Genomic DNA, 24,720 nt, shown 5'->3' on the forward strand with positions numbered 1-24,720 from the left:
TTCCTTTATAATGCTTCATTTATATGCATTTTACCATTTCATGTGATATTCTCTTTTTAATTCAATTTGAATAAAAATAATTCAACATGAAATGATAAAAATGCTTTGTCTTCACATGTTTGTTTTTTAGCACAAGGCCATCATTTGAAAGCCAAAGATGAAAAAATAGACAACATACGTCGGCGTATTTGCCAAAATATACAACATACCGGTGTATTTATAAATTGAGTACTTGTATTCGGTACCTCAAATTCTAAAAACCCCTAGAATAGACCGGGTTACAAAATATGCTCCCTACTTAGTGCACCTAGGATATTTGCCCTTCCTCAGAGAATCGGGGCTCGAAGCCTTAGCGCGACGGGCCCTCTCCCGCTTCCTTTCCCTCTCATACTCGCAAGCTTCAGCCGCGACACGCTCCTTCGCGGCCTTTCTCATGTGCTGCTCCTCCTAACGCTTACGCCGTAGTTCCTCATGTTGTTGATTGTATTCTCGGTGTTCGTACACTTCCCTCCTCCACCACATACTAATTTGAAACCACTGCTTCTGGTCGTCACTTTGCTCCATATCTAACCATTCTATGAAGTCACAGAGAGGTGCAAGAGACTAGATAAATGAAAGAAGATGAGAGATTACTAAGACAGTGCATGAAATCATATGGAAAGTCCCACATGAGTGATGTATGTCGCTATACTGGTAGATACTCGTACGGTCCATATCGAGGCTTATCGTACTGGTAGTTGGCACATATGAAGAAGCGTAGACCATAGGTGTAGGAGATATCCTGGGACTAGTGAAACCTACAAAGGTCACCATACAAGCACATCGACGGTTCAACCTCCTAGGGGATGCTCCAATGTTTCTTGGGTGAGTTTAGTGGAGCTGAAAAAGATATTGCAGTTGAGAGAGCTGAGGAAGGACTGATCTAACCATGGATGAGGGTGGGGTTATTTATGATGGCTGGTGCATGGATTGAGTGCATGGGCTTGGCTAGGGGCTGGAGCATAGGATTCCCTGTGAAAGCTGAAAAAGTTGTGTCCCCTTGCCTGTAAGACCCCAATCTCTGGATCTCTTGTGCCTCCTGTATCAGTCCCTAGATCAAGTAGCTAATACGCATAGTACAACAGTTGTAATATCACAGTCAAACTCAAATACAAGTATTAAGGTTACAGGGTACAAAAGTTTACAAAACATAGTATATATATTACAAACCTGGCCGAATAGCCAACAAAAGCACAGCGAAATACAAAGCCCAAACCACATGCAGCTAGGGTGCGAACGCGACTCTAGAGACAACTCCTCAGTTCCGTCTTCACCTCTGGCGTTGGCGGGATCCGCCTCTTTATCTGAATAACAGCAAGAGTGAGCACAGAAGGCACTTAGCAAGCCCTATACTATTTCAAGTTGTTGATAGATGCATAAATAGGTGATTCAAGGATAAGGCTTTACGGTTTAGTTTTGTGCGTAAAGCGGTTTATGCAAGTATTCTATTGTATCACATATTATTGATATTACTTAGTTTAAAACCGGCTAACAAGCTTTATCTGGGGTTTTTCGGTCTTGGGAGGGGCTACACCTCACTCCGCAGTCCCTATTATCACATTTGGCGTACCTCTAGTATCATACAGCTTATGATGGAATGAGTCAGGAACCTCATCACACGGACATCTAGTCCACACACTCACTCATCAAGACGCACGCACCCAGAGTCTAGTCATCAGGGTTACTACTTTCGCATGTCCATAACTGTGGACACGGCTATTTGAATAGATTTACACTCTACAGAGGTTGTACAACTTTACCCATGCGATATGCTCAGCCTCCAACCGTTGCAAGCGGAGGAGCGAATCATACCGAGATCCTCCAAACACCTTTCCTGCTGGGCTTTTCTACGAGACACCCCAAGTACCAGAGACCATGTCCAGAATACCAGATTGGCTATGTCGTCTCTCAAAATATTCAACAGAGGGCCAGATGTACACTTGGTTTCTCGCTGCTCCCTAGCTGCTTAGTATTATGCCCAACCTAGCCCGGTGAAAGAAGAGTCAAGTCCTACCTATTTAGGACGCATGGTTGCACGGGGGTGGCTAAGCATGACGGCGCAATGACTCTGTCCTTAATCGGCCAGAGCAAGTATCTTCTGGCAATGAACACCACAAAGGTAACTCAAGACCCTAAGAGCATCCTCATCTAGAGTACTACTCCACCTGCCCTCGTCAAAACAGTTTTCACCCATTTTTACACATCTCCCATCATATCCCACACGATGTCAAGGATTTCAAATCCATCACGGAATTCATAACCATCAAGGATTCATGGTATATGAGTTAACATTGATAACGGTAAATCTTATCTCTGAGGAGAAGTGTTTTAAAAGAGATGTCTCCAAGGAGACGTATTCCATCCTAAGGATGCTAGATATCAAGGCGTCGTCCATCGTTAATATATTTAACAACAAGTATTCCTAGAGTGATATGTATTCTGGATGATGACATGTAAGCCATGGCAGTGTTGATAGGATTAACTACTACAAGTAGTTTGAAAGAAAACGCAATATATAGCACATGCGATAATAAGTCCGATTTTAGTTGATCGTGTATATTATTTGAAAATCATAGGCTCAGTATGATCAAGGAGATATGACTTACTTTCTCCGAAGTTCTCTTTAGAGTCTTGGTTGTAGTCTGGATCCTCTTCGCTCCTGATGCTTCCTGCGCAGCACTCGCAGAACTCTGGTTGCTTTGCAATTACGACTACGATCAATAACAGCTATACTAGAAAAGAACCAATTAATACCAAATGGAAAACCAAATGATTCCTAATTGACAATACAATATGACACATGAGTAGATCTCAATTTTAGATGAATTTTGGCGAAAGAATCGCCGAAATCGGAGCCAGAACGGAGAAGTTACGGCTCCCGAAAGTTTTAATCCAAATTAAATCGAAAAAATACTAAATGACACTATTTATGAGTGGGACCCACTTGTGGGGACCCCTGAACAGTACACGGGCCCACATAAACAGTAATAGGTGGGACCCACATGAACAGTACTAGTTGGGTCGAGATGGGCCCAGATTGGGTCGGGTCCGGGCTTGCTGCATAGTGTTGAGCTGCACAATGTTGGGCTGGTTGGTCAACGGGCCAGAGCAGCTGGGTCGGCCCACAGGGCACGGCCTGTTGGCGGCTAGGCTGGCCAGCCACTGGGCCGAGCCAGGCTTGCTGGCCAGGCCGAGACATGGCCCGAGCCAGCTCGCATGAGCGTGCCAACGTGTGGACAGGCGCGAGCAGCGGAGTGGGGGGTGGGGAATTTAAGCCGGCCGCGAGGAATCATGGCGACGCGGCGCTGGTGAAAGCATCTAGGCCCCTAAATTGGTTTTGGTAATTAATGATGATATATCTTTGTGAACTAACTTGTTTAAATTGAGTTGTGAAAAGGTTAGTCACGAAGACATTGGGGAGCTAGAAAGATGCATGTATGGAAGGCGTAAAAGGCTAGCTCAAGGCAAAGGTACATGTTAGGGCATTTTAATTTTGCCGGTCAAAGGTGCTTAGAGAAGAAAGTGACTGGATTTATAGGTTAAATGCCGGACTATAAAGAGGGGTTGATGTATGGTTACTTGAAGTCTCTATAGTGCCAACCTGCTCAAACTTGCTTTCATATAGATGTCAAAAACCTGTTTGAGAGAAAAACCCTTTTGAAAAAGGCTGTCTCTGAATTTTCTCTCTTGGCGGTCTGACCGTGCGTCTGGGCGGTATGACCGCTGTTTTCTTCTGAGCAGCTCTTGAGTCCGTCTGCTCGCTCGGTCTGACCGTGGTGCTCGCCCGGTCAGACCGCTGTGTATGTTTTTTGTGTTCTGGTTTGTCTTGTGAATGCTCGGTCTGACCGGAATGTCAGCTCGGTCTAACCGGGAGCGTACAGAGACTTTACGTGCTGACGGTCTGTCTTAGAGAATCGTCGATTAGACCGTCCCACAGTGTCTCAAAGTCAAGTTAGCCGTTGGGCGTCAGCGGTTTTCTCGGCCGATCTGACCGACATTGGGCTCGGTCAGACCGCCAGAGTCAACCTTCGCATGTCAGAGTATTGTAACGGTCGAATTTATTGAGGTGGCTATAAATATGAAGTGTGCTGGTCATTTGGACCTCTCTCTTGCACTCCAAACACTTCATATTCATTCTTGGAGCTCTTGTTTCTCCTCTCTAACTCACTTTGCTTAAAGATTGCATTCTTGTGAGATTTGAGAGAATCTAGTGCATAAACTTGAGGGTTTGAGCATTTGGGCACTAGTGAATCTTCTAGCGAGCATCATCAGCTTTTTACTCTTGGAGGTTGCCGCCTCCTAGACGGCTTGGAGGTTGTGGCACCGTTGAGCCTTTCAAGGAGATTGTGAAGGAGCCGCGGTGGTGGTTGTAAAAGGTTTGAGCACACCTTGTCGGAGTGACAAAGTGCATCTCTAGTGGAAACGAGGTTTGAGTAGTTCTTGTCAATTCCGGCTTAAGATCAAGTTGCTCGGAGTGAGCCTTTTCTCTTGCGAGATTTGACACTTGATAGAGAAGCGGATTGTAGCTTGAACTCACCTCAACGTGGATTAGGGGTGATCGGCAAATCGCCGATACCACGGGAAAAATCCTTTGTGTTCTTTGAGCAATTCTATTTATTGTTGTGATATTTATCTTTCAAGCATTTGTCTTAAGTAACTTATTCCTAGACATTGAATTGTTGCTTGTCCCTTAAATTTGCAAACCTTCTATATAGCTCTAGTCATTCCACTTATTGCTTTTGTGATCATTAATTTAAATTCTACAAGTTTTATTGATCGCATCGCAATTAGTTTTAAAACCGCCTATTCACCCCCCCCTCTAGTCGGTATCCTTGATCCTACAGCTGGAATGCTCGCTGGCATCGGGTTTCCGTCAGAGCTTCACGACGACGAGTTGACACCGGGCTTCTACACGCCACGGGGAACACGACAGAAAGCTCGTCAGCGGCGGCCAGCGGCAAAAGTAGTGCCAGGTCACGGTCGAAGTAAGGGCAGCGGTGTGAGAAGAATTGGGCAGCACTCCCCTATACTAGGAGGTGCCGATCCGCTCCGAAGGAGGGTCCTATGGCTTCTAGACATCACGGTACGACAACCGACGACGTGAACGGGGTTCTAACACACCGGCGGCGAGCTAAAGTGCGGCGGCAGAAGTCACACCTATGGCGGCGCACGAGAACTGCCCAAGAGGAAGCTTGGTGGCGTCTATATGCTATCCAGGAGGGGCGTCGGGGGCTTGTGATGCTCACTGAGCTCAAGGACAGCGAGGAGCGGGACGGCGACCGGCGATTCATCGAAGAGGTGACGGCAGCGCTGATCGGCTACCGGTGCGAGCGGGCTCCCGTCGAGCTCCTGGCGAACGGATGGCGGCCTAGGGATGGCGGAAGGGCCCTGAAGCTTCCTGGCAACACATGGTCGGAAGTTCGACGGTGCTGAGGTATGAGAGCGTGGATGCACGACGACGGCAATGGAGTGTGGGGAAAGGAGAGGAAAAGAGCCTAGAGTGGCGCTATTTATAGCGGGAGAGGGAGCACGGGAGGGGGCAATGTGTGCGTGACGTCGAGCGGTCGTCGGTGGGAAACGCGACAGTGAGGCGGCGGAGCGACACCCACCATTTTTCCCGTGGCGTGGGACCTCTGCGCCGGCTACTCGCAGGCGGGGCGCAAAAGTCATGCGAAGCTATCCCCTTGGGCTGAGGGGAAGAGAGAGCAGAGGGGGGGGACGAGGAGGACGGCGGATGGGGGAAAGGAAAGGTGGCTCACTGGCGTGGGTGCTCTACGCTAGTGATGCGCGGTGTCGCGCTAGAGGAAGAAGGAGAACACACGGGCGGGGCACGGATGTGCGACACATGGTTGATTCAGTGTGGGCAGGGCATGGACGCTGTCGGCGTGCATGCTGCCATTCGGCTGGGCCGGCCAACACGCTGCTAGGTCAAGCGTGCGAAAAAAGAAGGGGAAGAAGAGCGGGCCGCTAGCGGGCTGAAAGCAGAGAGAGGAAAGAATCGTCCTGGGAGTGAAAAAGAAAAAGGAAAAGGATTAGGAATTAATTTCAAGGGAGAGATTTGAATTTCAATTTCAATTTGACTTTGGATTAGGATCAAACTAATTGGAAATTCCTGAATTATGAGTTAGAGGTAAAACTCCGAGATTTGGGAACATGATTTGAATTTGAATTTGGACTTGGGATGAAAAGAACTTTAAGAATGGATTTGAATTCGAGAGATATCCAACTCAAACCACCACTCAAAAATGCATCAAAACCAAAAACCAAATGCAACGAATCAACTTAAGGCAGGGATTACCTTAGTATAAATTTGGAGCATGTTGGAATTCTTAGCCAACTAATACCAGTATCAATACTCACACACATACTTCCATGATTTTATTTGGCTTTAATTTACTATAAAAAATTTAAATTTGCACTAGATTTTGCTAATTAATTAATATGCTAAATTCAGTATGTCACATTGCCTATCGTCATCATCGTCCTGCCCTGTGTTTCCCCCACCGAATGTGTATCCAGACCCGCTAACTCAGCCCTACATGTACCATGATGACAGATCCTCATAAGGAAGTGTCGACACCCCTAGAACATGCTTTGATGGAGTCCGTTGTCCCGAAGGCTTATCCTGCTGGTACCAATGTGAACCCCCAGGTGCATTGGGATATTGGGGGTACTGTCCGCTAAGGAAATCGATGAAGCTTGCGGCCTACATTGTAGCAGCCCAGTCAAAATCATGTGTACCGCTCCAGTTAGGAGCCTGCTGCGAAAAGTCAACGATGTCCTCATGATGCATCGAAGATGCAGGCGGAGGTGTCATCGTATTATGAGGAGGTTGTGTCCACTGTGGGGCCTGTGAACCCAATGTACACTGCTCGGGCTCAGATGCATGTGTGCACTTCTCGGCCTCAGCACCAGAACGTGACACATGATGTTCTGAAGCCGAAGGTGCCTCTCGCGACCTATGCACGAACAGGTTCATCACAGGCACTAGACGAGCACCTGCTATGGGAGGCACGGGATGGATCCATTGCTGGTACATCATACCACCTTCAACGCGGGTCACAACCACCTAGACCACATATACCGCACAGGAAGCGGAACCCTCTCGTCCTTATGTACTCCTGGAGAGGGTTTCGATCCCTCCACGTTGATGACCTGCTTAGTTCCCCACAAGTTTGCTCCGCCTGCTTATGCATTGTGTACGCCTCTTCGGTATGTATAAGATGAGGGTCATGTTAGTAATACGAAGGTTTAACCAAATAAAATCGTTATAAGTACCGCATCACCTACCACAATATGAAGAAGGTGGTCACGATTCTTGGCGAACGGTTTGGTGGCTGGTTGTACAAGTCCGCTAAGTAAGGTGGCACACGTGCACTGACGGTACCACGAAAGGTACTCCCAGTAGGTGTCATCGTCGTATTGTCTAGTAGGAACGACGACATCCATCGCGGCTGACTCCGTCCACCTCTGTATGTGCTCGGTATTCACGGATGCCCAGTCCCGCATGCCTCTGGCCCGCTATGCGCTCCTCCTATACATGAAATACACAATTATAATATATTAACATTGATCACCTAAGATACTAATGCTACCTACAATAACACACTTAATCGTGCGCTCGACCGGCGTCCCGTGGGGGAGGTACTGGCACCACCTGTCAGTACTTGAACTGCCTCTGTACACACTCAGGTGAATATACTTCTATGTTGTTCATGTACAACAAGAAGTATCTGGTCATCCATAAACCTGAGCCACGCCAACAATATGACGTGATGAACCCGCCAGTCGCAATTTCGGCTACTCATGCCATACGCTGTGGATCCCACTCCACGAGATCTGCACTAAGGATGTCCAAATCACTGATCACCCGGGAGTAGATACCATGGTCTTGTTGCTGACTCCATCTCAGCCTAGCATGCATCCACCGACACCCTATCATATGCCTCATGTCATCTGCAATGCCATCGAAGATGAGGACTGGATAGTAGCTCTTGAGCACCCAAGATCGACAAACTGGGAGGTACTCTTAGCTCCATAGCTGTAAGAGGTGTAGACAGCTTATTATAGATCCTTTCTTCTTTGATCGTTGAGTTGCATCACACAATCCTCTGTGATCTCTCGCAAGATGATCCCCAACAAATCCCCAACTATAAGATGTCAGTTCATAAGGATGTGAAGCGAGCAGACTCGCTAACCATACAATATGGGGAACGACATAATCGCCTACCGTGTTGCAAAACATGATGCCTCCCAGTAGGACATACAAGTACACTTAATAGTGTTGTATAACTGTAGCCTCGTTTGCATCCGGTGGGTATGGACCAAACTGTGGTAGCCCATGAATCTAGGACATGGAGAGGCCAACATACTTCTTGTCATATGGCACACCAAACCTACAAGATATAGACAGTCAATAAAGCTTGAATAGCACTACAATATTTGAAGTGCAGTACATAAAAAATAATTACCTGCCCTCAATGTAACCCTTCCACTGCTCCTTCACTGGTCACAAAACTACTAACAGGGCACCCCTTATTGGCAGTCTGATTAGCATGGCCACGTCTCTCAATGTTACGACCATCTCGCCAAAAGGATAGTGGAAGTTGTGCGTCTCAGGACGCCACTGGTCGACAAGACCTGTGATCAGTGGTTCCTCAATTGGCGGGAGAGGTATCCTGCCACCACCCATCATAGGAGCTCCAGCCATTATGAGAGTGAAAGGTAATAAGCCTACTCGTGCAAGTGGCTTGTGGAATCAAGGGTCCAACTCCTTAATCGTGTGGACACTCCGGGCTCACAACGGAAGCAACTGCAAAAGGTATCCAATACATGTACTAAGTTAGTAGCAAATTATCTTGGCAATTAAAAAGCATATATAATCGTGGTACCTGCTGCCCTGTAAAAATCATCTGTCCCCAATGGTTCTCTATATACCACTGCTGAAGAAGCTTGGGAAGACCAGCATGAGCCATGACAATGATTTCAAGCTACATTGTTCAATAAGTAGGTGAACAACAAATGTGAATATATTACAAACTTCATGGTTCAATACGTATGTGAATAACAAAAAAGAATATACTACACTCTTCATGGTTCAATAAGTATGTGAATACCAAATTAGAATATTTTACAAGCTTCATGGTTCAATAAATAGGTGAAAAACAAGATTTATGGTTCAATAAAATGCAACAACTCTAAAACACTACAGTTCGATAGTGCATGATAGTTTACTGCTGGGTCGGACATGTCCTCCTGTCATGGCAAGGTTGTTTGCAAAGTTTGCGCTTGCATAGGCCGTCAACAGCATCTGCTTCATCCATGTCACCTTGCAGCCTTGTGGATCTAGGCCTTTCAGGATCCGTGCGTCGTGCTCGGGGATAAGGTACCCACGTAGGACCCTCGATTGCTTTGTAGCTGCTTCCGATATTGAAGGACCGCATCTTTGGAAGCCATGTGCTCCTCAATGCATCTATCGTGAAGTACGGTGCTATGTACTGTGATCCATCATTGCCACCCATGTCCCTGCAAGCAGCTAAGACACGCGAGCAAAAGATATGGTGCAGTTTTGGCTTATTTCATGTGAACTTCACCTCGTGAGGCCCAAGTTGATATTGTTACACGGTGTCCCCGGCGCTATACCCTGAAGCATACCTATGGCGACACATGACCTCGAAGTCATTTTGGCCATGTCATAGATCCTCGTCCAATAAAAGTGTGTCTTGTTCCTCCTTCTGGATAAGATTGTCTCCACTTTAAGTGTGAACCACGTACTGCAATTCATAGCAGCATTACCACGGTCTCTAAAGTAGTACCTTGTTCTATAGAATGTGAGCTCAATGATGGCACACAACGGAAGGCCCCGTACTCTCTTTAGAATATTGTTGACCGTCTTCACTATGTTCGTTGTTATGATGGTGTATCTAACATGGGATACAAAAAAAATTAGAAGACCTATTTGCATAACATTGGGTTCAATATGATCATTTAAATTATAAGTGCTAACCTAGTACTGTGAGTGTCATGGATTAGGGCCCAACGCTCCCCCGAGTTTTCCGCTATCCATTGGCTAAACGTAGCATGTGAATGGCTAACGATAGTTTATCCCCTAACCATTTGCGTTCGAAGATGGTCCTCCTATTCTTGTTGATCTGCCATCATCTTGCGAGTGATCTCATTTAACTCTCTCTATATCTCGTTGAACTTAGCATGTTGGTTCTGCAGACACAAACTTTTGAATCTCTTTACAAGAGACTTGTTGGGGTACCTTGTGTACGGGTTTGCTCCCAAGTGGTGCATGCACCATCTTCTCTCCACATCAAGCCATTTAATGGAGTAATTTGTGCTATTATGCAGCACGTCTAATGCATGCAGAAGTCCCATGTTGCGGTCAGAGATGATGCAAACTCGTTCCCTATTGCCCATGACACGTATCCTTAACAAAGTGAGGAACCACAACCAGCTATCATTGTTCTCACTCTCAACCATTACAAAGGCAAGAGGAATTATCTGATTGTTTGCATCCGCTGCCATCGTTATCATAAGGGTATCATGGTATTTTCCACTCAGAAATGTGGCATCAACGCATAGAACCGGCCTGCAATGTCTGAAAGCTTTGATGCATTATCCAAAGGAACAGAATAACCTAATTAGGTATCGGTCAGTGGTGCTGTATGACCATCATCTAGCTTGATCGGCTCATCCGCCAATGCCCATTGAGTCTCTGGATTCATCATGGCAATCTTCTGTAGTAACCTCGAAGCATAGTTGTAAGACTCCTCGAAGCTTCCAAATAGCATATTCAACGCCTTCTATTTCGCTCGTCACACGGTGTGGTAATTGATCATCTTACCCGTCTTAGCCTGCACCTCCTCTATAATGGATTTTGGCAACAAATAAATGTTCGTACCAACATAGGTGATGAGGAGTTGGGCTATGAACCTCGTATCAACGGTATGACTCATATTCCTAATAGCCTCTTCGCCGCATGTATGTGTCACGTCCCAAATTCCGTAATCGCGTAATTAAGCTTAATCACATATCATTAGCATCATAATTAAATTTGAGGTAAAATATTTTGGCACACTAGAGTACTTCATTTTGAGTCAATTGGATAGGAGAAACAAATTTGGGGCAGAAAATAATGGAATTCGCAGTTAAAATGGATCTCTTTTCTCCAACATGTGGACCCCACAAGTGGCCCCACCATCCTAACCACCAAAAGGGGCAGCACCACCTGCTCCCACCGTGCAGCACAGCTGCTGCTGCCCCCTTTCTCCCTCTCAAGCTCTCTCTCACTCCAACCTCGAATCCACACTCTAGAAAAGAAGCCGAGGTACGTATGTGATACTCCCGCGACCACGAGCTCGTAAGCTATCCATCCCTCCAATTCCTTTTCGTTTTCCCCAAGGATTCAAGCCGATTTTGGCGTATTTTGGTGTTTAGGGTTAAAACATGAGGAACAATGGATTTCTTCATCTCTCGGGCGATTTCCTCCATCACCCAACGATCATCCAACTCCACAATCATCTTGGGTAAGTCCCTTAGGCTTCCCATGGCGTGAATTCAAGTTTTAGTTGGTCGATTTTGAGTTAGAGTGGAGTTCTTGAGTTCTTAGGATTTTAGAGCAAAATGAGGATTTAGATGAGTTTTGAGTTAGGAATCGAGTTGCTAGGTTGATGAGTGAATTCTAGACCCCATGAACTATCCCAAACATGTTTTCCTTTTGCTTGGAGAGGCTCTCAAATCAAACTGAACAATTTTTGCCCTCAAAATGGCTATTCTGGAGCAACCTGGAGTATCCGTGCGTCCCAGCCAAAAAGGACAGAGGACCCCCTCCCGGAGTATCTGGGTTTACTGTTCATCAGAGGTTTTTTCTGTTTGTCTACATTTACTGATAATTTGTAAAATTCATAGTTAATTCATTGGAGATCCAAAAATTATGAAACAAATTTTGTTGGCTTTATAATAACCTTCTCTACCTATTAAAAATATCCCCAGACATTAAATAGTTAATTAAATTTCTGAGATTAATTAATTATGTTGAGGATTCATTAATTCACCATTAATTATCTACAAGTCCAAAATTAGCGAAACCAATTTTGCTAGTCTCCTTATGACTTGTTCTAAGTAGAAAAAATATTTTCATATTTTATATGGCATATTTTATAGCATTTCATCATATGCATGTTGTAGCATGTATTATTGTATTTCACTCATGCTCATCATTGCATGCACTTTTCTTTAGTGAACAAGGAGCCGTAACGTGATACGACTATGGTTGAAGATGACCTTAATATTCCAGATTTCTACAAGTGTTGCTTGGGTAATTATAGGCAGCCACCTGAGCAGCAAGGCAAGCAACTAAGTATATTGCACCCTTGTTCGATTGAATGAAGTTTAAAATTGATAAATTATGCTTATGTATATTGCATGTTTAGCGAGTCAGTGTCGAGTATAAATGGGTAGATCCTATGTTGGTTGCATTATCTCTACCTTGAGATATTTTTTACCCGCATCCTTGTAGCCTTAAGAGCATGTTGTCATCTAAGTACAAATTCGACTTAAGTGCTTAGCAATGCATAGGTCACCGGTAGAAGTCGAGTGGTGGAATGTTCCATCATTCATAAACTATAGGTTTAATTGTTGTTCACAATAATTTTAACCTTGATGGGTTGTTGATGATGATTGGATGAGTGGTGAGTATGAGGCGAGATGTGGGCGGTGTTAGGGGTGTTTTCTGCTCCGGAGGAGTTCCTTGGGGTAGTTTGGGAGATGAACCTAGACACCGTAGACCGCTTGCATCGTTTAAGGCCGTCCGTCGGTACCGTTGGCTTTAGCACTTACCTTACTTACTACATGCCGATCTAATGGTAAGGTGAGCCGAATACCTCTGTAGCTGTGATCATTTGGGCCTTAACATCGATGCTGTGAGCGGGCGGGCTTGTATGAGGTGCTAGTTTGCTCCGGGAGTAGTTCTAGTACCTCCGCGCCGAGCGATGCATGATCCAAATGGTTGAAGCTTATTGGGAAAGATTGACACGAGTACCCCCTTATGTGTACATGTGTGATCGCATGAGCCATATGGTCCTCAAGTCGTGTGGGTCCAGGACTATCCTCCTGCAAGGTGTAAAAATATTTCGAAATGCCACGCTCTCGGTCATGAGCATGCTATTGTTTCATCCGCATCAGTCGTAGAGTTTTCAATTATGGAATCTAGTTGAGTATGTGGGAGATGGTTGAGTTGGTCTTTGTTACTTATATGTTCATAATGGTTCCAGTTCTTTATGTTCAGTTGGTTATGACTGGGTATAATTATGTTGTCGTTGGTTAAGTTAGTTGCTTACATATATGTGCCTAGGTTGCTTACCGCTTATGTTTAACTTAACCATGTGGCTTTTTCCTTGCTAATGGCGCAATGCATAATCCTTGGAGTCGAGCTATGTATATGTGTTCTATATGGTTTAAGTCTTGCGAGTACCTTCGTACTCATGCCTGCATTTTCAGGTGCTGCCGGTGAGGAAGAGGCGGTGTTTGTATACTTCGTGTCCGCCGGCGATGGCGGCGGGCAAGAGTAGTTCATCCTACTCTCGGAGGTCGTGCTTTTGGGGTGGAGCCTAAGGGCATGTGGCTTCACTCTTTTTTGTTGTATCGGTTTATGTTTCCGCTGCATAATTATTGTTATCTTTTATTGTAAATTGATGCAAATAGTTGCAAAACTAAAGACTTGTAATATAAATATTAATTACTCGCTCTTTATTAAGCTATGTTGTGATGTGTTATGTTGGAAAGGCATGTGTTCCGATCTTGGACACAAAACACGTGCTGAGACTACCGGAGCTATATTCTAATTAATCGTTGAAGTCGTGATTAAGAAAATAATCGATATAATGATTAATTAGAATATTGTTTGGAAGGTTCCTCACAGTATGTTGAGTGTGTCAACTGATCATAAAATAGTTCTCATATTTCGGCTTATGTACTCATACGAAGTAAGGACAAATCGGGGGCTTGATACACCTGACCTCATACTCCGCAAGGTTAGACCGGGCGCACTTGTGGTCTCTTGTTGTCATTACAGCATAGTTGCTAATAAAGTGGACAACCTCCCCCTTGTTACGAAACTATTGCCCGACTTGGATGTCCCTATTATGGTATCCCAGTTAGATAAGGTGTTATAATCAACAATGGCACAATCTAGCAAACCAGCACCACAAAAGTACTGGATCGCTGGCACCAGGTCATCATTGTCAGCATCTTCTTAATCCCCTCTACCACCGGCTTCATCATCCATTCATCCTACATCTACATCAGAAGGATGCACTCTAACTCCCTCCCTACCAGAATTGCCCTTCCCTTCGTGCCCTCCATCATCTTCATGCATCACCTCCCAGCCTGTTTCTTCCATGATAGTCACTGCATTACCATGCACTAGTCGTGGCACTATATTTACGTACACCCCCATATCAAAGTTCTCCTCCAATACCTTACGTGAGTACAGAGCTCATATGTTGTTCCTTCTCATCTCGAACAACATATGGACAACGACCAAGCTATTTAGAACAACCCGTAACCGAATATCCTCCAGGACAACAGTACGGGATTGCTGGTTTACACACAAAAGGCTTATAACATGTGATTTCAGGTCATCTAGGTCTTTAGGTACTTCAATAGAACTATCTATGTGCTGACAATTCTGAATTGTTACGAGCCTCCCGTGCAAAACTGCGGGACGTTCTCCATAATAAATATAGAAAATTATACCATATCTGCTAAACAAAAGTACATCTAATAAAATTACTACTTAGATGTTTGCACGATACACAAGCTAAATATTTAAGTAACTAACAATACTAATTAAATCATCATTATTGAATAAAATGAAATAATTAATATTTAATATTGAATTAAAATATTATTTAAATTAACATGAAAATTATATTGAGCAAATATTCAATATCATTATAAATTGGCACTGCACTATTAACCTATTCATAGATTTATTTGTGCTGAGTGAGCTGAGGGGAGTAATGGAGTCTACGGTGAGTATAAGGCACTAAAAATATTCCTCTATTTTACTTCATCGCTGCTTCTTTTATTTAACTAAGGCTAGGAATTCATGTGTGCATCATTATTTTAGTCGATTGCATTAAAAAAACTAATTAAACCGACGCACATCACTATTAATTAAAAAATCAATTTGACAATTTATCGGTGCATTGTGATTTGAATCGAATCTTTCTGTCCAACCCAAGTTTTTTTGACTAATCAAATTCACGTTAATTACTATTATACAATGTACTAACATAAGCAAATAATTACTATTACACAACATCACGCTAATTACTATTATACAAATTCACGCTAATTACTATTACACCAACTAAGCAAATAATCATACTCATATAATCAAACTAAGCAAATAATTGAACAAATATAATTAAACGGATTAAACACTCTGCTTACTCTAATTACTAATATTGCTGCAAGTACTAATTAAAAACATAATTTAAGTACTTATTGTATATCTCGTTGCTGCTCCTCGTCGCCTCGGACTGATTCTCCTCTTCTCGCGGTGCTGCTTCTCCTCTCCTCTCCACGTGCTGTGCTGATGCTTCTCCTCTCCTCTCCTCCTTTACTCGCACTTTTGCTCTCCTCACAAGCGTGCTCTCATTTTATAGCGAAAAACGATAGCGTGAGAATCACTAATTACCGGGGACAGCAGAGACACAAAGTGATGACGAGACAACTCGACGTCACCGCGCGCCGAAAGCAGAGAAACGATATGACCGCGCAGCAGGTCGGGCCGTATTCGGCGCCTAAGGTGCCGAATATGACACTCTGCACCGTATTCGGCACCTTGCCGAATACAGATAATTTTCGGCACCTGAGATACCAAATATGACACTGTTGCTCATATTCAGCACCTCATGTCCGGGCCCATCATTCTAAGGTTTTTTAGAATTTAAGATACCGAATACGAATACTAGATTTCTAAACACACCGATATATTCTCTCTTTTAGTAAATACAGCGACATACGTTGCCTATTTTTTCCATTTTTCCCTAAAACTACAGAATAGTACTACTTGAAGAATAGTGCTGCTATTGGCAAAATGTTTTCCTTTAGTTACCGAGTGTTTGTGGCACTCAGGAACTTCCCAGATCCCGGTAGGGTTGGATTTAGGCTTTACTTCTGGATCCTGCAGCAGCCAGCCAGCGTTAAAAGTAGCAGCAGTACATTTTTTTAAACCGATGCAGTGCAGTGCAGTGCAGTGCAGTGCGGTAAAAGTTGAACGTTGTGGACAGTAGAGAGAAAAGAGATAGAGGGAGATGGAGCATGCGCACACAACTGTTTCTGGCAAGGGTGCTCTCTCCCTGTCACACACTACTCTCTCTGTACGCGTGAAGTTCGAAGGCCGAAGGGGGACCAATGGACATGGAGCAAATGGGCTCGATCAGGGTTGCAAGCAGTTGCAGACTTTCAGGCAACAGTTTTCTTGGATCATTGCTGCATGTGGGTGCATGCATGGTACTGTTACCATGTAAAGGCAGCATGAAAAACGGATTTCGGAGATGCCGAACAATGTTTTTACTATCTCCGTCACCATTTTTCGCTACAGCAAATGTGATCATCTGTTTTTTCTAAAAATTTATAGATACTTAAAATCTTTATATTATTATATTTATTATAAACAAATTTTATTGGTATTATATATTTTCAAATATCTATAAATCTTTTTTTAAAAATGGACGGCCAAATTAGCTACAGCGAAAAGTGGTGACAAGTAAAAGGAAATGGAGGTAATATTATTTGGCTTTTTTAGACTGTTTGGCTCAAATTAAAGGAGCCAAACAAAAAGCTAGCTGATCCCTCAACTGCACTTAGCTAGGTTCCAACGAACTCCAAAAGTATTTAACAACTCCTCACAAAAGAGAAGAAATTAACAATATCAGACGAAAAGGCTCTCCCCATGCCTACATCAGGGTTCAAAAAACCGTCGGTAACCGCCCAAAAATTACGGTTACCGACCTTCTCGGTCCGGTCCGGTTTCAAAAACCGAACGGTAACCAAAATTTGAATTCAAAAAATTCAAAAAAAATCAAAACAATTCAAAACAATCTTTAAAAAAAATTAGACACAATTCTAAGACCTTCTGTGAAAAACATTTTCAAAAATAATGTCGTTTGCATCATATTCTATAGGGAGAAAGTTTGAAAAAAATGAAAAAAAAATTGAAGCGTGCGGCTCAATTATTAACTCACGTTAAGGAAAAGTGTAACATGCAAACACATATTTTTCTTGTATAAAACGTATTTTAAGAGAATCTTTAAAATTGATTTCACTTTGTTTAGAGTTTTATTAAATTCTCTATGATTTTTACAAAGTTCACAAGCATAAAGTGAATATGTTAAGAAACAGCACTGTAATTAACTTTTTCATGTCTACTATTATTTTTTCTACGTAAATCATAATATAAATAAACTAATGAAAGTGGTTTCACTAATTTTTGAGGTGTGATGGGTCAGTTATGAATTAATCTAGTTGCAACATATTTACACAATCATGCATGTTACAATAACTAATTCATGAGTTCATATATTTTTAAAAGATATAGGATCATGTAAGAAGACTAAAAAAATTAGTTTCATGATTTTTGGATTAGCAAAGAGTAAACTATGCATTTACCTTGGTTTAACAAATAACATTTCTCACAAAATATTTTGAACTTTTTTATGAGTATAAATACTTTTATCATGTAGATCATGTTACAAGGAAGCCAACAAAATTTGTTTCACTTGATTTGAAGCTCAGATGAATTAGTTATTGATTTTACAAGATTGAACTCTTTTTTAGGTTTTTTGTTGAACTGCGCTGAAATTCGATAAAACCGCTCGATAAATCGAGAAAACCGAGCGGTTACCAACCCAAACCGCTCGGTAACCGACCAAATAAAAAATGCGAGAAAATCGCTCGGTAACCGACCCAAACCGCTCGGTTACCGACCAAAACCGAGCGGTTACAGAGATGACAAAAACACGATTTTTTTCGCAAAAATTCAAAATTTGCCGAATGAATTTTTTCCGAATTTTTTTGAATTTTTGACCGGTAATCGCGGTTACCGCGGTTTTTCGGTTACTCTTAATGTATTGAGTTTTGATATTTGAAAATAATGTATGTAGATTTATCTTGAAAAATAGTTTTGCAATAGTATAACTTTTTATATTCTATAAACATATTTCATAAAAAAGTAGTAGTCAAATATGTGTTTTAATGACCGTTTGGATGTTCAAAATGATATTTATTTATAATTGAAGGAAGTATAAATGAGGACAATACAGAAAAATGAGATCGATTGCAAGGGTAGGAAAGAATCGGAGCTTTATTCGCGGCCATCAAGCTAGGATCGACAGCACGCGCGCGTTTCTTGCGCAACATGAGTGTCACAGGTTGGAGATATGAATATAATGGGTCCATCCTATATCCGACCATTCATTTTGCTCTGAGATTCAAGCATTGCATGGAAATGATATACTTTTGCAACGTCGCAACACGTGAATCTCGATGCAAGTTGGGTGGATTAGATAGTGCATGCGGTTGCGTGCACTTGCGGGAGTGAATGGGCATGTAGAGAAGAGAGAGAGACAGTGAGCATGGTCCGCGCACAGGCCTTGGGCTCCATTCCCTTGTCATCTTCCGACATTCCCTTCTGGCTTTGTTTGTAGGCATGCACCCACAGCCACAGACTGACAGACCCACAGGGTGAAAAGTAGGCGTTCACCTAATAGCCTTGCCACACCACAGACCGGCACCAATGCTCTATCTGCCATGCATGCGCGCCCACGAACGTACTACGTAGCGTCCATCCGACCGTCTGCCCTTCTGTCCCTACTCTGGTGAGCCAACAGATCAGCACCTCTTGTCAGGGCTAATCATGTCTTTACTCATTCTGTTAAGCTTGCTAGGCTTAGGGCGTCCACAACACAATGGGAAGAGAATCGAAAGTCGGTAGTAAGGGTAGCTATTGCCGACTTTGCCATTGTGGAGGTAGTAGTAAGGTGGGTAGTAGTATGAGCCGGGCAATAGAGCTACTACTAGTCACAAGGAATAAGAAAACATTGGATCTCTCTCTGTACTGGAGGGGATTAACTTCGGCTCAGCCTCGGCCTAGTGTCCTCCTGCGTCGACCCGGGCTCGCAGCCGCTGCAGGATCCAACCAAGGAGGAGGCGCAACCACCGTATCGAGGCGAGGAGAGGTGCTACCGCCAAATCAAGGTGAGGAGGAGGTGCGGCCGCCATATTCAGTCGAGGAAAGGCGTGGCCAGCAGATCCGGTCAAGGAATGACGCGTCTGGCGAATTTGGGATTGAGACGGTGCATTGGGGAGGAGAGAGGGAGTCGATGCGGAAGGGAGGGAGGGAGACGGGCGGCGGACGAGGAAGATGGGTGGGCAGTTGGGCTTATTTCTTTTTTACTAAGATTCAGGTCCAAACTTAATACCTCCTGCATTGTGAGAATGTTTAACAACAGCTACTCACTGACGTCGGACCCACGCTTACTACCCACTTGGGTAATATACATTACCCTTGCTCTTAGAGTTTGCATGAGGCCCGAGTCATGCAGAGTTCACGTCAAGGACGAAGTCCAGTAGCTTGTTTGTTAGAACCATGATCAGTTGAATGTGGGATGGCGCGTGGAAAGCTCGACGTGGTGAAGGAGTTGGGCAAGTGCCCATGTATTATGTTTTGGTCAATATAAATTAAGAAACAGAAGATGGCAAAAAAAATTAGTGTGGCATAAAATTCTCTTGTTTTGGTTGTGATCGTTTCCCCTAGAGTGTCTGGGAAATCACGTGAGTGTGTGCATAAGTAAGCCGGCAACGATAAGTGGCATCAGAGCTAGACTGATCATGATCGGTCATGTTGCAGACTTCACGATCTGAACAATAGAAACTCCCTCTTGCGCCTTACAAATCCTACAAAGTACACCCTTCTATTCCGTATAATGAAATGGTCTACAAACATATTGAGAATAAAGTAAATTAATCAGCTAGGCTCATCCTATACCAGGCTTGTGGTTTTACTATTAACTCAAAATGATCGCTCTATGAACCGGTTCTTAGATTTGAGCAAGACTACCACAAACCCAACCATACAACCTGTACCTGATGAGGACACGGCTCCCTCGGATACACAAAAGGTGAATTCGTTTCTTATTGTTTATATTTTCTTCGTAAAGAATAGAATACTACTAAGTTTTTGTGTTATTTTAGGAATATGGGAGAAGCATCACAACCCCTCTTAGACGTCATCAATCGAAGGCTAAATCTACTCAGAGTCAAAGTCGAGTCCCAGTCGAACTCTAAAGTCTACTCGGAGTTTCAAAACATCGTGTCAGTAAAATGGGCATAGCTCTCTCTTACGAAGTCCGTTTTAAGCAATCTTGAACATTCTTGAAAGCTTACGACAAGCCATTTCCAATGGATATAAGCTCAACCAAAATATTCCTTATAGTTTAGTCAAAGTAAAAAAAAATAAGATGTTGTACCATCATTTTGGACCCTGTTGGATCTTGTAATCATGTCGGGGTTAGGGTTCCGATTGTGCATACCTCTTTTCACGGCTGCACAACCCTAAATCGACCTCCTCATATCCCTACTGTATAAACACGGACGGGGGCAGATCAAAGGGACATTCCGATGACTGCATCTCGTCGCCTACCGCTTTCTTCCACTCTCAGCTGCTCGGGTTCATCGCGCGCGGATGTGTCTGTCGTGCCGGCCGCAGGACATGCATGCAAACCAGCCCCGAACAAGATCTACCACTTCCTCCCGCTCAATTTTGGCTTGATTGCCGGTGGAAAATTATGTGGCCTCGTTTGTTCACAGGCATCCGATGCCGTGTGTGTACATGACTACGTGCAGTGCTTCATGCCCTTATTCCTATTCCAAGTCTATGTAAAGAAACTGATTAGGGAAATTTGGATGACGGGGTTTACTCCAAACCTTTTGTAGGATCAAATTAATTTAAATTTGAAATTAAGGCTCTGTTTAGCACTGCGGTGGCTTTTTCAAATAATATTTTTCCTAGTTTGGACGTAGCAGTTGAGGAGAAGCATCTATTTAACACCATAACATCAAAAATATTTCGCTGAAATTAGTAAAGGTCTCACTAACTAGATTATGCAACACGACATGGCACAACACCCACAAACCAAACCTAAATCCAGGGGTTTAATTAGGACCAAACCCGCCAAACGTAAGTACCTTTTTCGGTAGTCCCTCCATTTCTTTTTATAAGGCATGCATGAATTCCAAGATTTGAACTTTGGAAACTTTAACCAACAATTAGTCAAATGATATGTAAACTTTGTGATACAAAAATGATACCAATAGATTCGTATTTGAAAGTTTTTTCCTGTGATTATGATTTCATTGTTTTGAACATTGAACTATAAGATAAATTACGGTTGAAGTATTGTGCCAAGTCAAACTGCAACTTATATTTTGAGACGGAGGAAGATTAGTTATTAATACGGCTTTAAGTAAACTTGCAAAAAGAAAATACAGATAGATTGACCAAATTATAAAAAAAAACTGCAGATTTAAGGGACTTCATCCAACAACTACATATATATTAGTGAGAAACTTGTAGCAACATTCCAGCAGCCGAGCCCCATGTGCAGTGGAAGAGCTCATACCATTAAATTTGCAGTTTTGCGACAAATTTCATGCTAAATCTGTAGCTCTTCATAAAATTCTTTAAATCTATAGCTTTGTGAAATTTCTCGCTAAATCTGTTGTACGACAAGGATCCTTGAATTCTTTGGATGATAGATTTTGGGCTTCTGTTTGGAGCCCTATTCTTGGGCCATGCAGAGCTGTTTCCGATGGCAAATTCCTGGCTTTCGGGTGGAGCCATCTTCTTTCCGTTATGCCTCACGCGCGCATAGAGAGCTGGGCAAACACCTTGGAGTTTGGGCTGGGCCATCTGACTTCAGTATCTTTGGAGCATGAGTATTTTGTTCGCGTGGCACTTACAGCGTTCATCGAGATAAAGGTCTGTCTAAATAACTTGCGCATGATTTTTCCCTGCAAAATCATTCGACTCCCGATGCCTCCGCCGCCGCCGCCGCCGCCTTCCACCCCTTCACTTCGGTCTCCATCTGCACACTTATTCCACGGCGCCGACCGCAGATTCCATGTTTGCCCCCGCTTCCGCTGTCACTGAGGACCGTTGCTGACCTCGACCATTGCCCACACTAACCGCTGCACAGCGTGAAACACCCGCCAACTACCTCCGCTCACTGGTGGTCCTTCGCCACCGCCGCAGGCGGCGCCCCCGCCGTCCCGCCCGCCGATCGCCACTGCTGGTCCAGCGGACGCGTGATGTTAGGTTTGTTCGCGGTTATATTTGGGTCAGCGGACTCATCTTTTAATTAATTAGCGACAAAATAAGTAGTATGCATGTACTGTATGTTCATTCTTGCCATCACATATATCTTGATTGAGAAATTCATACACAAACGTACCTCCTAAACATATGCATATTGGGGGGAAAAATTGCTAGGTTTCCTCCAACGGCATTTGGTTTGCCCCGATCTCAACATTGCCAAAATCTGGATACATGCGTACATTATCTCGAACACAGTCTATCTTATGCCCTGTACGATTACAGTTCCTGCCGTACTATTGGAAAATTTTAAAGCTAGATCGTTAAATCGCACACGCACTGTCCTTTCTCATAAGCCACTTCTAATACTTTATGTTTTAATAATATTTTAAAAGAGAGAGTAATAAATTAAGATTAAAAAATGAATTTTTAATGTATGCATGTGTTGCTTATTTCTTGATATCTCCTAAAGTAATTTATTATCTTACAATCATCTATGATTATAAAAAGCTAGTTTTTTTATAAGAAACAAGTTCTATCTCTTATCTCTTTAAATAAGTTATCACATCAACTTTTTTTTAGGTAGATATCTAATTACTATGTAAGAAACCCGTTATGTTAGGGCACTGAAAGAGGCCTACGAAAACGATGAAAACGACGACACGAAGGTACGTGGTTAGTGCGATGCCATTACGCCAAGCTTGCATGGCATCAGTCGTCCTCCCAATAGCTCATGGACGTGAGTGGGCATGTGGTCACATGGAGCTGGCCGAGAGCAGCCTGTATGGTCTCCTTCAGTTGAGCACCACTAGTCTCTTCCGTCTGCAGATGACAACACTTTCTCAGAGAAAAACTTAACCTAGCAGCTAACATTGGCATAATTATATAGGTTTCAGACTATGTGCACTGATTTAGATTGACACCCACTTCAGCCACGGAGAGAATTGCAATCGTTTTCATCATCCTCTATGCAGGTTGAATCTATGGCGGTTAGGAAATTTAGCCCCACGGAAGTGACAGATTGATCTGTCGAGACGATGTACGCAAAATCATAGATGACACTAAAAGTATTTATTAACAAGGTTTAACCAAAATCTACATCTCAGGATATGACTATGGGCGCTCCGAGGTCCCAGCAGAACCGTCGTCATACCCTTGCGAGCCTATCGCTATGTCGTCATGGTTACAACAGTAGCCCACCTCTCATTTTTATAAGGAAATCAGGTTATAAGAGTCCCACTCTAATTACATCATATACTGTTAATACAACTCTAGCTCCAATACGTAACCAACTGTGTACAATTATTCAATGTATATTTAACAAACTTCACCTTGGTGAATAATCCGTCACCTTGAAGCCATCCTGCGTGAATCTCCATGTACATCGAACTTAAGTTATTGCCTTTACCGCTCAACGAGAGCTGTCCGATGAGTTTGGCTTTACTCAAACCCACCGCCTTTCAGAGATACTGCTATCTCTACAACTCCAGACTTCAGGACTCCACATGCAACTATGCACCTTTCTCTCCTATCGGCGTAGTCTCTTCGAGCGAAATCCTATTCCTCTTTACCCATGATAAATGTCTGGCTCCCCGAAATATGCAACTCCATTATAGATCTTGATTTTAATGGCATCTACTCTAACTGCATAGTACCCCATGTCATCACACAAGTAGATAACAGAATCACCAGACTTCATGAAGAAAATCGCTTTTCTGTTGGGCGCCACATGATAAGAGCTAAATGAATCCAATATCCACGCTCCTAATTGATTGCATTATTGATACTAAGCACTTAATTGTTGTTGTTCGAGTCACACATAGAAATTATCATATTAGTACTGCTCTTTCACTTGGTTGTTAGGTTATATTATTTGACGTCTTACACCGTAGCCTCCTGCAGCTCCAATTGAATCGGATTACTCTAGCTCCAAGTAGAGAACTCTATAGTTTCTACTTCCTTCCAATTCATTTCTTGAAACTTCTTCACGTCATTCAATCTACACTTAAAAAACCGTAGCAACAATTTGAATCGATTATCGTCCTTACCGATTTGGAAGTGTCCAAGCCCTCTCTAGTGCAAACATACACCATAAGGTTCGCAATGTGTGTTACCATACCACTGAAAACAAACATAGCCAATGTTGTCATCGTATCTGCTACCCACGGTACGACTGGCCTATCGCCGTTAACTTGTCTGTTCTGCACCATGGTATGTTCACCCTCCCAGTGAACTATCCGCTAGGGTTTCCTGAATTGTCCACCATATGCACGCAAATTGTCCATCCCTGA

Source organism: Phragmites australis, chromosome 13 (genome assembly GCF_958298935.1).
Source record: "Phragmites australis chromosome 13, lpPhrAust1.1, whole genome shotgun sequence".
NCBI lineage: Eukaryota > Viridiplantae > Streptophyta > Magnoliopsida > Poales > Poaceae > Phragmites > Phragmites australis.